Source organism: Arachis stenosperma, chromosome 9 (genome assembly GCF_014773155.1).
Source record: "Arachis stenosperma cultivar V10309 chromosome 9, arast.V10309.gnm1.PFL2, whole genome shotgun sequence".
Taxonomy (NCBI): Eukaryota; Viridiplantae; Streptophyta; class Magnoliopsida; order Fabales; family Fabaceae; genus Arachis; species Arachis stenosperma.
In genome coordinates, this window is record NC_080385.1 from 121,910,323 (window position 1) to 121,923,263 (window position 12,941).

The following is a 12,941-nucleotide window of genomic DNA, read 5'->3' on the forward strand; positions in this document are numbered from 1 at the left end:
ATTGATGAACTCCTCTTTTCCTCCTCAATTCATGTGGTTAATCCAAAGAGGAAACTCTTGTTCTTCAAAGATTCAACCACCATCGAGAGAGGGGTTAATCTATGTGAATTGTGTGGTGAATTTGAGGAATGAGCCACATAATTCAGTTTAGAGTTCATCCTTTCATGGTTTCCTTAATCAATACACCTTGGTTAGTATGTGAGATGTAACTTTCCTTGGTTGAGATTATGGGAGTTGTGTGGCTGGATTAGAATTGAGCTTCATCTCTTCTCATGAACAATTAGATCACGAGAGTGGCAATTGGTTATGTTGAGAGAAATTGAATCACCAAGAGATTGGGATTCAATTACCCACTTGCCATGGATCTATACCCATGATTGAGAAGGACTTGACTAACATCAATTCAGGAAAACTTGCATCTCTGATCCCTAATGATCCTCTCTACCATTAATTCTTATTTCTTTTGCTTCTAGTTCTTTAAATTCTTTGCCATTTAAATTCTTGCAATTATGTTCAAAAATCACAAACCTCATGAAATCAAAATCATGTTTGCTTGACTAAATTTACCATTAACTAAAGTTGCTTAATCTACCAATCTCCGTGGGATCGACCTCACTCTTAGTGAGTTTTATTACTTGATGCGACCCGGTATACTTTCCGGTTGTACGTGAAACTAAATTTTTATGTATCAAGTTTTTGGCGCCGTTGCCGGGGATTGGAAAAGATTGACAATGATTAAGTGAATGGTAGTTTAGATTAAGCATTTTTTTTTGTTTTTGCTTTGTACAGTTCTTTTAATTTTTTTTTTTGATTTTCTTTTTGACACTAAGGTGTTTGAGTTATTGCCTCACTAAGAAATTCTTCTCTCTGACATGAATTTCAATTTTATTTGGTGTGGTGTTTTACAAAATTCAAATGGAGTTCAACTTATCTTGTGATCAAACAAATTTTCTGGGATATCACCCACCATCACCAATTGACTATTCTAATGGTGGTTGGGAATATCACCAAGAAATTACAGATCCTGAGCACTCCAATTCATGGATACTTGCTTCAGAGACACAAGATGAGCAAGAGAATCATATGGTATATTTCTCACCATCACAAAATGATTCAAGTCATTATTCTAATGGTGGCTGGGAGTATCGCCAAGAACTTGCAAATTATGAGCACTCCAATCCATGGAGATTTGCTCCAGAGCCACAAATTGATCAAGCTAATCACATGAGATGTTGTCCAGAACCACAAAATGATTTATGTCATTACCCTCATGGTGTTTGGGCATATCAACAAAAGTGTGAACAATTAAGAGAAATGAATTTCCTCCCAGAGCTACAAAGTGAACCATGCTGTTATGACATTGACACAAACTATGGCTGGGAAGGAAATTTTAATTCTCCAAATGCTATTCATCAAGAGACATCATCTCTTGATTATGCTTGCAACAGATTCATGCAAGATTCCTCCCAAGGACTACAAGATTGTCCATACTATGATGATTTCAACAATTCTTCAAGTTGTGCCTGGGAGGAGCAAAACCAGAAAGCATTTGAGAGCCCATATTCTACTTATCAAGAGCCATCACCTCTTAATTATCCAACCTCACCTCCAATTTTTCATATCAAAATTCTTCACCACTTGAGTTTGCCTCAACACAAAATTCCTTCCAAAATTCATACAATTCAATTCATCATCCACAAAATTCATTCCACCAACCACAAAACTTATTCCACAATTCACAAGATTCATTTCATACCACTCAAAACAACCTCACCACAACACATCCATATCCACAAAATTTCTCTCAACCTTCACCTCTTAAGCTAGTAGCTGAGGACCTCCTTCAAACGTCCAGAGAACTCTTGGAAAGACAAGAACAATATTGGGAGGAACGAGAGAGCCTTTTTGAGAAAATAGATGGGCACTTAGAGCAAATAAAGAAACATTTAGGATTGCCAAGCATTGAGAATGAAGACCAATTTGTGAGTGAAGAAGTGGAAAAAGAAGAACAAAAGGTCCATTTGTCAAGTGAAATTGCAATGAAGGATGAGTTGGTGGAGGTATATGAGCACAGAATTCCAAGTCCACAGAGGGTAGTTGAAGTAACAATGGAACATAAAAACTCACAACTCTCTCAAACTTCCTTGAAACAAAAAGGCTCAACAATTGAATCCATGATTGAAAGATATGAAGAGGAGATGAAAAAATCTTGGGAAGAACAACAAACCTCTTCCATGAAAGAGCTATTAAAGCAAATGTTGAGTGTAAAGAAGAAGTGGAAGAGCAAGAACGTGAGGAAGACACTCAAGAGAAATCACACTCAAGTGAAGCAGAGAAGTACACAGAGGAAGAGCTCATTGAACCAGTATTGCACGGAACTCTTGATGAAAAGAAGACTCCAACAATCACACAACCACCAAGACTTGGATTCAAGAAAGTGAAGGCAATTAACAAAAGCACCAAGAAGAGGATTGTGACCAAGCTACCAAGGACAATATTCATGAAGAAAAAGGGGTCAACCACAAGCAATCCTCCCCCTGATCCAGCAAGCAAGCTCAATCAAGCCATTAACAAAAGAAAGCTTGCTGAGGAGAGGCCAAGACAGGGGACACTAGCTGAATTTTCTTCCCCCTTAAGGTCATTCCTATTAACAAACTGGAAGAAGAGGAAGAAAGTGAACAACATGTCAACCATAGGTATAATTTCTCTTCTCTGCTTTGTTTTTGTTCTTTGTTTTATTTAAATTCAATAAATTGGCATATGGTTACATTTGGTGTTGCCTTGCAACAAATTGTTTTCAATCTTCTTGGATGATTGCATCAAATCAAAAATGAAAGTGACACACCAAGATTCTAAGTTTGGTGTGCCATTTATTTTCTATGCAATTTATTCAAGCAACACTACTTGTCTGCATAATCATAATGCCTCTGCAGTTTTAGTTTTCTCTTTTGATTTGACACTTTTGCATTCTACTTGCTTTAGTTATTTTTCTATCTTTAAATGCTTTCATTTAGTTTGCTTATTAACTGTTTTTGTTAATACATTACCAAGAGATCCGTATTCATGACAGATTTTTAGCTTGGTGATTGTATTTAACATACAACAGTTTCATTTGTTTAGTTTTAATTCAAATAAATTGACATATGATTGCATTCTAAGTTTGGTGTTGCTATGCAACAAAATTTGTTTCCAATCTTTACTGGATACTTGCATTAATTCCAAGTGAAAGTGTCACACTAAGTTTGGTGTGCCACTTATCTTTTATGCAATGTATTATGCTCACCTTCTTAAGTTTGCAATCAAAATGTCTATGTCTCCTGTGCCTTAATTGTTATCCTTAATTTTGCTTACTTGAAACACATGTGCTACTAATGTTTCATTGTGTAAGACATTCATGATCTATCTTAGCCCCATAGCCACGGTTCTAATTGTTGCTTGAGGACAAGCAATCATTCTAAGTTTGGTGTGGGAAGGGAAAGAAAAGGAGGAAAAGGACAACAATAGAGAAGATAAATTACAAGGTTGTAAAGTTCTTTTTCCTCTCATTTGTCTCCAGCTTTTTAAATTGCATGATTGTCTTATTACCTTCTTTATATACATGTGTGGTATGAATAAGCATAGCTTGAATTTTGATTTGCAATATGTTGCTGTGGCATTATGACTACCAACTTGAGTTTTGTGAATTCAAAAGCAAAAAAAGCATCATGATCATAAACAAACAAGGAATTAAAGAAGAACTTGGCATGTGCATACAAGTATTGGAAGGCTAGTATGTTTGATTGTTGCTCAATTGCATTAGATTTGATTTAATTGGAGTTTTCATCTAGGACATTTTGTGAAATCTTTTGAAATCATGAAAACCTTGAAAAAAAAAGAGGCAAAGAAAAGAAAAGGGAAAGAATGAGAAAGTTGAAGGCTCTGAGTACCAATGACAATTCCATTGTTAAGTACTTGTGGTGTTTATGTATCAAGTAAAATGCTTGAAAACAAACACTTAGAAGTCAAGGCTAGGCTCAAGTGCAAAAGCACTCCCTCAAAGCTCAAGGCTCTGAGCATCAATGATTAGAGAGTCAAGAAAAGAAATAAATGTGCTTAATGAAGTCCTCTAATTAAATGCTTGTGGTGCTTATGTATCAAGTGGTAATACTTGAAAACAAAGCATTTAGAGTCGTAGTTTTGTTATCAACTCATGGGGCAAAGCACCCAAAAGAGAAGCTAATAAGAAAAATCAAAAGCTTGTTTCAAGGAAGAAATATAAGAAAAAGATTTCATAAATTGAGCTAGATAGAAGCATCAATCATTTACATTTCTTTTGTGATTGTAGCATTCTTAGAAAAACTAGCTTACCATGAACATTGAGTTGTTATTCTTCTTACCTTGGATTGTCAATCTCTATTGCATGATTCTCTTCTTGCTTGAGGACAAGCAAGATTTAAGTTTGGTGTTGTGATGCGTTTGCATATTTTCTATATTAGCTAGTTAGTTTAAGTAGTTTTAGCTTAATTTCATTCACTTTCTTTGAAATAAACAAGCATTTTGATGAGTTTTACTTCCATGCATTAAGACACCAAGAACAAGGTAAATGTTGGCCAAACTCATGCAAATATTCAAGAAGTTTATAAACAAGTTGATGTGAATGATTCCCTTGAAAATTATTGCATAAGATGGCAAGACTTTGAGGATGTTTCCTTGGTTAATGATAGGTGATGAAACAAGAAAGCATTGAAGCAAGAATGAAGCAAATTGGGCAAGAAGAAGGGGAGTTGTTGGCGTTGCCAACTTGGAGAAAGGGTGAGTGTTTGAAGGCAACGCCAAGCAACTTGGAAAGCTCATTTGGACGTTGCCAACGCCACCAACAAAGGCGTGTTTGGTGACAACTCCAGCAGCAAGAAGGCTTGGGTAGGAAGGGTGTGAAGCACGTTGCCAACGCCAAATTCTGAAGGCGTGTTCTTTGGCAACGCAGCAAGCAACCTTGGGGAGCTAGTCCAGAGCCTCGAGCACGTTGCCAGCCTAGAGATGAGGGGCGTGTTTGAGGACAACGCAGGCAAACAACGCTGAATAGAAGACTTGGCCCAGGAAAGGGAGATGCACGTTGCCAACGCCAAGTTCTGAAGGCGTGTTCCTTGGCAACGTAGCAAGCAAAGCTTGATGCTAGGAGAATGAAGTTAGCACGTTGCTAACTTGAAATTATAATGGAGTGTGTGGCAACACGCAGCAAGCCTAGAGCTAAGAGACAGAGAGAGAGCACGTTGCCAACTTGGGATTGCATGGGCGTGTTCATCAACAACGCAGCAACCCTGGCAGCCTGACCTTGCCCTCTTCCATGGAGTATATCTTGAGTTGTAGACCTTCAAATGATGCACTCTCAACGGCATTGGAAAGTAGACATCCAGAGCTTTCCAACCATATATCATAGTATGAGGTTGACATTCGTTTAAAGCTTCAAAAGCGGGCTTCATTTAGAGCTTCAGAATCTGAAGGCGTTGGCAACTTGGAAATACAAAGGCGTGTTTGCCAAAAACGCCTGCGATTTTAGCAGCCTGACCATGTTCCCTTCAATGGAATATATCTTGAGCTACAGAGATCCAAATTGAGTGCTTCCAGTTGCGTTGGAAAGCTAACATTCAGAGCTTTCCAACCATATATAATAGTCTATGGTGGAGCACAAAATTGAAGCCAAATCAGAGTCATCTTTAGGCCCCAAAAACAAGAACATGAAGTTGAAATTCAAGAAGGCTAGAAGGCAGCCCATGAGGAAGCAACGAGCACGTTGCCAACGTGCCAACAAGGGGGCGTGTTCAACAACAACGCCAGCCCCATGTCTCAGCCTTGGGAGGCTTGGCACGTTGCCAACTTGGGAGGAAAGGGGCGTTTTCAGCAACAACTTGGCAGCTTGACCTTACCTTCTTTGAGGAAGCATAACTTGAGCTAGGAAAGTCCAAATGAGGTGATTCCAGTGGCATTGGAAAGTAGACATCAAGAGCTTTCCAATGATGTATAATAGTCCTATTGAAGCAGAGGATTAACACTCAAATTCTGGGCTACATTTAGCATGAAAGTAGAGTCAAGAAAGAGAAAAGCAAGTTGTTAGCAACAACTTGGGCTAGCAACGCCCAAGTCTGAAAGTTCACTCCCAGGAAAATATGATGCACGTTGCCAACGTGCATTAAGCCTAGAGTTATTGCCAATAACGCCCCTCAATGGGCCAGAATTGATGACAACTTGCTCTGCTTCCTCTATTCCTCACAAAGGCCAGCAACTTCTTCAATTGAGCCAAGAATTCAACAAAGAGGAAGCCCATATTGCTAACCCAATTAAAGATCTTTGAAAGAGTTTTAGGACTAATATAAATAGAGAAGGAGTTTGTACTTTAGGGAGACTTTTGGACACTTAGAATTATACACTTTTAGCACTTTATTTGGAGAACTCAATAGCACTTCCGGGAGGATACCCGGAGAGCTATTTTGGTTTTTCTTTTGGAACTTTTCTTCTTGAGTTTTAAGTTTTAAGCATTTCCTTATTCTTCTTCTTTTCTTTCCACTTAGTTTAATTTTTGTTGATGGCAATTATGGTTGAAATTGGAGCTATGATTCACTAAACCCCACTTTCATTAGGGGGAAGAGCTCTGCTTGTTTGAATGCATTGATGAACTCCTCTTTTCCTCCTCAATTCATGTGGTTAATCCAAAGAGGAAACTCTTGTTCTTCAAAGATTCAACCACCATCGAGAGAGGGGTTAATCTATGTGAATTGTGTGGTGAATTTGAGGAATGAGCCACATAATTCAGTTTAGAGTTCATCCTTTCATGGTTTCCTTAATCAATACACCTTGGTTAGTATGTGAGATGTAACTTTCCTTGGTTGAGATTATGGGAGTTGTGTGGCTGGATTAGAATTGAGCTTCATCTCTTCTCATGAACAATTAGATCACGAGAGTGGCAATTGGTTATGTTGAGAGAAATTGAATCACCAAGAGGGATTCAATTACCCACTTGCCATGGATCTATACCCATGATTGAGAAGGACTTGACTAACATCAATTCAGGAAAACTTGTATCTCTGATCCCTAATGATCCTCTCTACCATTAATTCTTATTTCTTTTGCTTCTAGTTCTTTAAATTCTTTGCCATTTAAATTCTTGCAATTATGTTCAAAAATCACAAACCTCATGAAATCAAAATCATGTTTGCTTGACTAAATTTACCATTAACTAAAGTTGCTTAATCTACCAATCTCCGTGGGATCGACCTCACTCTTAGTGAGTTTTATTACTTGATGCGACCCGGTATACTTGCCGGTTGTACGTGAAATTAAATTTTTACGTATCATCCCTCAATTTCAGCCAGAAAATACCTGAAATCACAAAAAACACACAAACTCATAGTAAAGTCCAGAAATGTGAATTTAGCATAAAAACTAGTGAAAACATCCCTAAAAGTAACTAGATCATACTAAAAACTACCTAAAAACAATGCCAAAAAGTGTATAAATTATCCGCTCATCACATTGCTTTTTTATTTTTCCATAACTATTTATGGCACCTAAGGCCGAAGAAACCTCTAGAAAGAGGAAAGGAAAGACAAAAGCTTCCACCTCCAAGTCATGGGAGATGGAGAGATTCATCTCAAGGGTCCATAGCTCAGAAGTAGAGCATTTGACTGGACAACAAGAGAGCCCACTGATGAACCTCAACAAGAGCATGAGAAATTTCCTCATCAAGAAATCCCTGAGATACCTCAAGGGATACATTTTCCTCCACACAACTATTGGGACCAATTAAGGGTGGAACACCAAGAGCACTCCATCATTCTCCATGAGATTAGAGAAGATCAAAGAGCTATGAGGGAGGAGCAACAAAGGCAAGGAAGAGACATAGAGGAGCTCAAGAGCACCATTGGTTCTTCAAGAGGAGGAAGACGCCACCCTCACTAAGGTGGACTCATTCCTTAATCTCCTTGTCTATTTATTTTTCTGTTTTTCGGCTTTATGCTGTATGTTCTATCTATATTTGTGTCTTTACTACATGATCATTAGTGTCCAGTGTCTATGTCTTAAAGCTATGAATAACTCCATGAATCCCTCACCTCTCTTACATGAAAAATGTGCTTAATTACAAAAGTGCAAGAAGTACTTGGATTTCAAATTTTATCTTGAAATTAGTTTAATTATTTTGATGTGGTGGCAATACTTTTTGTTCTCTGAATGAATGCTTGAACAGTGCATATTTTTTATCTTGTTGTTATGAATGTTAAAGTTGTTGGCTCTTGAAAGAATGATGAACAAAGAGAAATGTTATTGATAATCTAAAAAATCATGAAATTGGTTCTTGAAGCAAGAAAAAGCAGTGAAAAAAAAAGAAAAAAGAGAAAAAAAAGAAAAAAATGGCAAAAAAAAAAAGAAAAAGAAAAAGCAAGAAGAAAAAGCCAATAGTCCTTTAAACCAAAAGGCAAGGGTAAAAAGGATCCAAGGCTTTGAGCATTAATGGATAGGAGGGCCCAAGGAAATAAAATTCAGGCCTAAGCGGCTAAATCAAGCTGTCCCTAACCATATGCTTGTGGCATGCAGGTCAAAGTGAAAAACTTGAGACTGAGTGGTTAAATTCGTGATCCAAAGCAAAAGAGTGTGCTTAAGAACTTTGGACACCTCTAACTGGAGACTTTAGCAAAGCTGAGTCACAATATGAAAAGGTTCACCCAGTTATGTGTATGTGGCATTTATGTATCCGGTGGTAATACTGGAAAACAAAATGCTTAGGGTCATGGCCAAGACTCATAAAGTAGCTGTGTTCAAGAATCAATGCACTGAACTAGGAGAATCAATAACACTATCTAAAATTCTGAGTTCCAATAGATGCCAATCATTCTGAATTTCAAAGGAAAAAGTGAGATGCCAAAACTGTTCAGAAGCAAAAAGCTACAAGCCCCGCTCATCTAATTAGGACTAAGTTTCATTGATACTGTGGGATTCATTGTATATTCTCTTCTTTTTATCCTATTTTGTTTTCAGTTGCTTGGGGATAAGCAACAATTTAAGTTTGGTGTTGTGATGAGCGGATAATTTATACGCTTTTTGGCACTGTTTTTATATAGTTTTTAGTATAATTTAGTTAGTTTTTAGTATATTTTTATTAGTTTTTAAGAAAAATTCACATTTCTAGACTTTACTATGAGTTTGTGTGTTTTTCTGTGATTTCAGGTATTTTCTGGCTGAAATTGAGGGACCTGAGCAAAAATCTGATTCAGAGGCTGAAGAAGGACTGCAGATGCTGTTGGATTCTGACCTCCCTGCACTCGAACTGGATTTTCTGGAGCTACAGAACTTCCAATGGCGCGCTCCCAATTGCGTTGGAAAGCAGACATCCAGGGCTTTCCAGCAATATATGATAGTCCATACTTTAAGCGAGTTTTGATGACGTAAATTGGCGTCAAAACACCACCTCTCTGCCCTTTTCTGGCGTCAAAACACCAGAGCTGGCATAAAAGTTAGAGTTAAAACGCCCAAACTGGCACAAAAGCTGGCGTTCAACTCCAGGAACAGACCTCTACACGTGTAAAGCTCAATGCTCAGCCCAAGCATACACCAAGTGGGCCCGGAAGTAGATTTCTGCATCATTTACCTATTTCTGTAAACCCTAGTAGCTAGTTTCATTATAAATAGTACTTTTAGAGATTTATTTTGTACCTCATGACATTTTACATCTGATTTTGTGTCTTCTACGACATGAGTCTCTAAACCCCATGGTTGGGGTGAGGAGCTCTGCTGTGTCTCGATGGATTAATGCAATTACCACTATTTTCTATTCAATCACGCTTGCTTCCATTCTAAGATATTCATTCGCACTTAAACATGATGAATGTGATGATCCGTGACACTCATCACCATTCTCAACTTATGAACACGTGCTTGACAACCACCTCCGTTCTATCTTAGATTGAATGTTTATCTCTTAGCCTCTATTCCGCAAGATTGGAGTCTTCGTGGTATGAGCTAGGATTATTGGCGGCTATTCCTGGGATCTGGAAAGTCTAAACCTTGTCTGTGGTATTCTGAGTAGGATCTGGGAAGGGATGACTGTGACGAGCTTCAAACTCGTGAGTGTTGGGCGTAGTGACAGATGCAAAAGGATCACTGGATTCTATTCCAATATGATTGAGAACCGACAGATGATTAGCCGTACGGTGACATCGCACATGGACCATTTTCACTGAGAGGATGGGAAGTAGCCATTGACAACGGTGACACCCTACACACAGCTTGCCATGGAAGGAGCTTTGCGTGCGTGAAGAAGAAGACAGTAGGAAAGCAGAGATTCAGATGACAAAGCATCTCCAAAACTCCAACCTGTTCTCCATTATTGAATCACAAGTATCTTCTATTACATGCTCTTTTATTTTATTGCAAATAAATTCCTTTTCATTGATAATCTCCTGACTAAGAGTTACAAGATAACCATAACTTGCTTCAAGCCGACAATCTCCGTGGGATCGACCCTTACTCACGTAAGGTATTACTTAGACGACCCAGTGCACTTGCTGGTCAGTTGTGCGGAATTGCAAGTGTGATTGCAATTTCATGCACCAATGTTGTTGTTGGTTGATTATCATTATGAGTGTGGATTTATGAGTGAATTGGAAATTTTGGATTGGTAGTGATATATGGTGTAATGGTTGAGTGGTTTAGGTGTGAAATTGAGAGGAATGATATGAAATGGTAAAATCTGACATGGGATGGAGTTAATGTGGTTTTGATTTGGTTTTGGTAGGGAAAATGGAAAATTGAGGACTTTATGGAATTTGGTTAAAAGTTGGTCTTTGGTGAACTTTGTCTGATCATAACTTATGTCTTAGTTTTCAAAATTGGTTGAAATTTATTTAGAATTAAAATTCATTGAAAACTCTATAAATCAATATAAAGTTTGTAAAATTTGGATTTTTGTAGAGGAAGTTACGATCATTCAAAGTTTGGTGTCAAAATATGAAGTTCTGCAGAGTTGTAGAATTTTGTGATTTCTGGTATGTGCGCACGCACAACCTTGTGCACACGCACAACCCTGCAAAAATTTAAACCTATGCGCACGCACACACAGGAGAAGGCTTCCTGTTTTGAGTGCTAGCACAGCTTGTGCGCGCACATACCCAATGAGGATTTGTAACCTGTGTGCATGCACAGCCCGGTGCACATGCACACGTTGGGAAGGTCAGTCTGTTGAGGGCACTAGCACAGCTTGTGCGAGCGAACAGACTTGTGAAAATTTTTGTATTTGTGCGTACGCACACCTCTATGCATACACACACATTTTGAAACTTCTCATGGGCGTGTGCACGCACACCCTGTGCGTGCGCACGCACACTGTTTCTCAAACTTAAACTTTGTTTTCAACTATTTTACCTTCCCAACAAGCTTGTGAACTTCTGTGACACCTATTTAAGACTCTTTGGCTTGTTTTCGGGTATCAAAACATGGGAAAGGTTCTAGGAGGTTTTATTTGGGTATTATTTTGAAAAGTTAGAAGACAGAAGCTTAGATTTCTGGTGTATTGAGGATGAGTTTTGTTGAGGGAAAAGGAAGAGTAGTGAACTTGGTGATTACCGACAATGAGATAAGAAACTGATGAAACCAATGAATTTGGAATGGAATATTTATGATATTGGAGATGGTTGTGATGAGTTGGGAACTTGGAAAGGAATGATTATAGTTAATGGAATGAGTATGAGTGGAAGGGTGTTGTGAGCACTGGCCTCTGAGATTGAATAAGTGATTATGATATGCATTGTTATCTGTCGTAGGGGCTGTGGCAGCTTTCCGCCTATGTTCGGATGTGAGGCGTGAAGCTGGGCTTCTCACTCATATGTGTTGCTCAAGAGGAAGGTGGTAGGGCACTCTCCCTCAGAATGTTTCCCTCTGAAAGGAGAAGGTGGTAGGGCACTTATCCCTCAGAATTATTCCTCCTGAGCACGGGTTTCTCTCTGATTGCAAGGTGGTAGGGCACTAACCCACGGAATCATGCAGCAACCAGAGGAAGGTGGTAGGGCACTCTCCCTCGGAATGTTTCCCTCTGAAAGGAGAAGGTGGTAGGGCACTCATTCCTCGGAATTATTCCTCCTTATGCGCAATAGAGAGACTAATCCGGGAGTTGTCGACCGGATTTTGTGTCGGGTTTGGCACTATAACCGACATGTGATATCACAGCCAATAGGACAGAAATTCATCATATGCATCTTCTATATGCTTGCTTGCTTTGTTTACTTGAGCTTCCCTAATTGTATAACATGCCTACTTGCTTCTTGAATTACTTGCTGTAAATGAATACTATCTGTGTTTTACTTACTTGCATTTATCTTGTGTTTGTCTGGTGCTGAGGAGGTTAGGTGGGTGGTGGCGATGGGATCGCATGGAGGTTAGGTTGGCGAAGGCTGTGGGATACAGCGGTGTGATTAGTATTAGTTAGAATCCTTTAAGTTTAGAAACCCTATTTATTGTTTAAGGTTTATGTTAATTATATTTGTTATATGCTTGAATATTGGTTTGATGTGAAGTTCTAGGATTGCCTTCGGCGTCCCGGAGCCTTACATCTTACATTATTGGGCACTGTTACCATACTGAGAACCCTCGGTTCTCATTCCATACTTTGTTGTTATTTTTCAGTCACAGGTTACAAATCCACTTTGGTGAGATTACGAATATGGTGACAGAATGGAGTATGGTTCCTCCTTGGTTTATTTCTGTTTTACTTTGTTATAGTTACTCTCACATCTTTTTGTATATTATCTTTATGGCCTTATAGGCTTACTTAAGAGATAAGTTGTATAAGCTGTTTTAACTTTAAAACTCTGTATATTTTTCTGTTTGTAACTAGTTGGTTTAAACTCCGCAGGCTGCGGCTAGTTCCCTATGATTATTATATTCTTATATCTATATATGTTCTATTCTTTTTCATCTAT